Here is a 6,000-nt window from a genome sequence, read left to right as displayed (position 1 = left end):
GTAGTGAAATGAGCACGGAGGACGGTGATGAGGACGCAGTGGACGTCCGAAAGAGGTGGTTACCGACGAAAACATCAAAAAATCCACAAAATGATTTTGAATGACCGTAAAATGAAGTTGATGGAGATAGCAGAGGCCTTAAAGATATCAAAGGAACGTGTTGGTCATCTCATTCATCAATATTTGGAAATGCGGAAGCTCTGTGCAAAATGGGTGCCGCGCGAGCTCACATTTGACCAAAAACAACAACGTGTTGATGATTCTGAGCGGTGTTTGCAGCTGTTAACTCGTAATGCACCCGAGTTTTTCCGTCAATATGTGACAATGGATGAAACATGGCTCCATCACTACACTCCTGAGTCCAATCGACAGTCGGCTGAGTGGACAGCGACCGGTGAACCGTCTTCGAAGCTTGGAAAGACCCAAAAGTCTGCTGGCAAAGTAATGGCCTCTGTTTTTTGGGATGCGCATGGAATAATTTTTATCGATTATCTTGAGAAGGGAAAAACCATCAACAGTGACTATTATATGGTGTTATTGGAGCGTTTGAAGGTCGAAGTCGCGGCAAAACGGTCCCATATGAAGAAGAAAAACGTGTTGTTCCACCATGACAACACACCGTGACACAAGTCATTGAGAACGATGGCAAAACTTCGTATTCTACAGATCTGGCCCCCAGCAACTTTTTCTTGTTCTCAGACCTCAAAAGTATGCTCACAGGGAAAAAATTTGGCTGCAATGAAGAGGCCTATTTTGAGGCAAAACCGAAGGAGTACTACCAAAATGGTATCAAAAAATTGGAAGGTCGTTATAATCGTTGTATCGCTCTTGAAGGGAACTATGTTGAATAATAAAAACGAATTTTGACAAAAAAATGTGTTTTTCTTTGTTAGGCCGGGGACTTATCAGCCAACCTGTTAATTAACCTTTCACAAATTTCTGCAGAAAGTGGAAGGAAGGAAGTCTACGTAGGTCTTGCAAAAGTGAACTGCTTAGAGAGAATTTTATAAAATCACTTTTTGGCTTATTAAAGCCAATTTCCATACTAATTAAACATTTTTAAAATTCTATGATGCAACTAAAGCTTGGAGGTGTAAAACTCTATAGAGTTTTAAATAAATATAATATATAAGCATTATTTTGCTTCCCTTTTATCGCGGAGCCAAACAAAATTAAATAAAAAAATTTTGACAATTTTTTTTTATGCAAAGCTAGGTTTTCTACATTAATGGAGTTTTCGTTTCGCAAAAAGTATATTGCCTTCGTGTTGCACTACTTTGTTCCTCATTGTTTTTTCGCCCAAAAGATAGTGTCATTCCAAAGTTATTGTTAGTTCATAATATTGTGAGGGATACAGGATGAAAAATATATGGCAGTGCAATTAATTTCGAGAATGTTGCACCTTTTTCCCCAATCGAAATCACCATAAGTTAACGACCTTTGCCACATACGTATTATACCGTCGTAAACGTAAGTCGCAAAAGTAACAGTTTGCGACAGGCCAACCCTGAATCTAATACAGAGTAAGAGTTAGAATTTCAAAAATTCATCATTGTGTACTATGAGATCGGTGACATAAGGTCTTCCTAACCAGCTAATGCAAGCATTTCGAAGAATACCAAATGCAATTAAATATGACGTTTCTCATAAAAGAGTGGCATCGATTTGTATACCCTGCGCCACGGGAGCCACCGTGGTGCAATGGTTAGCATGCTCGCCTTGCATACACAAGGTCGTGGGTTCGATTCCTGCTTCGACCGAACACCAACAAGTTTTTCAGCGGTGGATTATCCCACCTCAGTAATGCTGGTGACATTTCTGAGGGTTTCAAAGCTTCTCTAAGTGGTTTCACTGCAATGTGGAACGCCGTTCGGACTCGGCTATAAAAAGGAGGTCCCTTGTCATTGAGCTTAACATAGAATCGGGCAGCACTCAGTGATAAGAGAGAAGTTCACCAATGTGGTATCACAATGGACTGAATAGTCTAAGTGAGCCTGATACATCGGGCTGCCACCTAACCTAACCTAACCATACCCTGCGCCACACTGTGGAACAGGGTATTATAAGTTAGTGCATATGTTTGAAACACCCAGAAGGAGACGAGATAGACACATGGTGTATTTGGCAATAATGCTCAGGGTGGGTCCCTGAGTCGATCTAGCCATGTCCGTCCGTCTGTGACCACATTTTTGTGATCAAAGTCTAGGTCGCTGTTTAAGTTCAATCGCCTTCAAATTTGGCACAAGTTCCTGTTTTGGGTCAGAATAGAACCCTATTGATTTTGGAAGAAATCGGTTCAGATTAAGATATAGCTCCCATATATATCTTTCGCCGGATATGCACTTATATGGAACCAGAAGCCAGAACCCTGATTGGCTTGACATTTTGCAAAAACATAACACTTGGTCGTATAGTCAAGTGTGCAAAATTTGATTGAAATCGGTTCAGATTTAGATATACGAGGGCGGTACTTAGCCAATCAATGAATGAGAATAGTTAGTTTTTCAAAAATATTTTTATTTTTCAATATAATCTCCTGAAACTTCAATACACTTAGTCCAACGCTTTTCTAGCAATTCTATCCCATGATTAAAATATTTTCCTCAAGGTCTTCAAAATAGTGGTTTACAACTGTAATTGCATCTTCATTTGAAGTAAAACGCTTGCCAGCGAGGAATTTGTTTAGATTTGGGAACAAGTGAAAGTCACTGGGAGCTAAATCAGGAGAATAAGGTGGGTGGTCAAGCAACTCGTACTTTAATTCGTTGCCTTGTCTTGATGAAAAATTATTTTTTGTGTTGTAAGCCAGGACGTTTTTCTCGAATTTGTACATTTAATTGATCCAAAAGTTGCAATAGTACTCTGAATTTATTGTTTTACCCTTTTGCAGATAGTCAATCAATAAAATACCTTTGAAGTCCCAAAAAACCGTGACCATAACCTTACCAGCCAATTGAATTGTTTTGCCTTCTTTGGGGCACTTCCTCCAGCATCAGTCCATTGTTTGGATAGTTGTTTTGTTCATTCTTATGCGTTTTTGATCGACTGTTAACAAATGCGGCACTCATCGCGCAGAAAGCTTTTTCATCTGTAGTTCTTCATGCAAAATTAAATGGACTCGATCATTTGAGATGTCCATGATATTAGCCATCTTTAATGCTTGTACGACCACGTTTAAATTCAGCAACCCAATTTTTTACTGTTGCATATGAAGGAACACTTTCACCTAACACATTCACATCATTATGAATTTCTTGTCCCGATAAACCTTTTTTATGTAAATATTTAAGGCAGCACGCATTTCTAATTTTTCCATTGTAAAAAAATTGCGGATGCGTCTTTTTTGAACGCCTGTTTCTATATGAAGGAGTTGCCAGATCGAAACAAAATTTAACATGTGTTCATAACAGAGATGGAAGTTTCCAAAACACTTAACTTTTTTCTGTTTATACCACGCTTTTTGTGCTAGGCTAAGAAGTTTCCGAACTGCCCTCGTAAGTGAATACAAATTACAAAACAATTTACTGACGTAACAATAATTAATATTGTTATCGTTCTCAGTAACAAATATTTAATTTTCCATCAGTTAGGATTCATTTTCATACAGTCGTTTAAATCAAAAGTGACAATGAGCCCTAATTCTGGTCTGGGGTCGATTTTAATGCTTTGGTTACATTTCGTTGGGGATCTTCTTCATTTGGGCTTCGGGACTCATTTTCCTTTCGGATGTTTATGTTCGGTTTATGTGGATGGCATAATCTTTCATATTAGGTAAACTTTTCCCCATTGCATGAATCTTCAACATATGTATGTTCTTGGCATTAGGACTGAAATCATAATACCATCCTCGTTTCGCTATATAACGTGTGCTGTGTGTCTAAAAGAGTGCAAGTTATGTTGGTTTTTGGCGTGGCATACAATTGCACAATTTGCCAAGCTCAGTCACCGGCCACAGTAGTAGACTAGAGACCAACGAGAAACCCCTCTTAGAAAAAAATGAAACATTTAATCTACCAAAAGACATTCACTTTATGTAGTTTTAAGGCTTTTTTTATGAAAACCTATGCTGTTTTATTTAATTTTCTAAACGTCGAAAACTGCATTTAGTCGCTGTTACCATGGCTATTTGGTGCTCTTGTTGTTTTATCAAAACTTCAAAATCTTTTTTACCGTTTGCATTTTGTTCCCTACCCAACCCCGTAAATTATTGAAAATATCAAAGTGTTATAAAACAGCTACGACTAAATGTTTGCTAGTGACTAACATATAGGACTTTAGTTTTGTGGTGTTTCATTTATAGAGTTTGGGTGCAGTGACCCGTTTTAGATTGCAGAACAATTAATTGCTGCCAAATTGTGTCTTGTCTTGACCAATGGTTATTTAATTGTTCCTTAAATGTGGGAACATTTTCATTAGATAGGTTAAGTTTTTGCATTAGATATGAGTCACCTGCTATGAACCAAAGGTTGATGGTCAAATTTCATTACAAATGATGGAAATAGGGATCATTTAAATATTTATAGCAAGTTGACCCAGATCTACACAGAAAAAAAGCATACCCGGTTCCAAAGATTTTGTCTTTACTTTAAATAAAAAAAATTTGGTATTGATACCGAGCCAAAGAAGCGGAGAATACAAGTAAGGATACTTTTAAGACACAATTCTCTTTTAAAATCGGGTTTTGTGTACTTGCTTCTAGGAAGCAAATTTTAATTTTTCGCTTTTGCAGCTTTTTTTCTTCATATGCTATCAAAGTCCTTTAAAAACAAGTTAACGACGACTTTATTTTCCAAATTAAGACTCGACTTCTAGTAGAAATTATGCTGTGTTTCAAGTAAAAAACTTCTTTAAAATAAAGTGTTGAAAAACATGTCTTATATTTGAACGATTTTTTGCTTTGTAGTCAAGATGCAAAAAGACAACAAATTTAAAGACAATTTCATTAAATTTAAAGATTTTTTCTAAATTATTAAAGTCAAGTTGACCTTAGCCCAAACATTTTTTCTTTCATGTTATGATATCCATTTTTAAATCAAATCACTTAATTATAAGGACAATACGACTTCATTGAAAAGTTTATCGACCTTTGGTCAAGGAAAAAAACTTTATACTAGAGAAATGCGTCTTCTATGCTAAGCAAAATTTGCATTCGTATTTTAAAGACATGAAATCTTTGACCTCACGACAATATTTTTTTTAGTGTACTACTACGAAAGTTATATGTGTCATAAAGTCGTATTCAACAATATCGGGTGAAGTTTAACAACAAAGATGGTTGGACTATAACGTCCTTAGCAGCATTCAAAAACCGGTTTACTTGGATCGAAAGATTATGACCTACCCGTAAGGATTTTGGTATTGGTTCCTAGCCAAATATGCGGCTTCCTTGAAATAAAGACATTTGTTAGGACCTATCTAGCTTTAAATCTACGATCAACAAAATTAAAATTACGATACATCCCATTTATCAAATTTGCATTCTCTTTTTACGTTATATTAATAAAGATATTCACGTACAAACATTTATTAGTTAAAAAAAAAAAAAAAAACAAATTAAACCAAAGATTCATGAAAGTCATTGCCTATATTTGGAGCGTTTTGATCTTACATTTAAAGATTCAATATATAAAATAATTTAAAGATGGTTTTTCAAAACAAAACTTTTTTTCTTTACTTTAAGGAAATTTTTCATTCGATCAAAGACATACGACTTTAAATGAGGGACGCAAATTTCTACGATTCGTGTCCTAAATTTAAGGAAAAAACTTTATGAACTTTTAATAAAAATTTCATTATTTTAAAGAATTTTTTCCCTCAATATTGCATAACTTGCGTGTCCTAATATTTGGGTTGTATAGTCCTTCATATTAGTCAATATTTTTCTTAGTGTGCCGAGTGTGACATTCTGACGTCAGAAAAATTGGTTCTAGGAGAGTGGGACCTCCGAACAGATACCACAGAAAACTATCAGCTACACAGATGGATCGAAGATGGGTCAGA

The sequence above is a fragment of the Haematobia irritans genome, chromosome 2, assembly GCF_050003625.1.
Source record: "Haematobia irritans isolate KBUSLIRL chromosome 2, ASM5000362v1, whole genome shotgun sequence".
NCBI classification, from domain to species: domain Eukaryota; kingdom Metazoa; phylum Arthropoda; class Insecta; order Diptera; family Muscidae; genus Haematobia; species Haematobia irritans.
The sequence above is the reverse complement of the archived record's forward strand: the minus strand, read 5'-3'. Positions refer to the sequence as shown.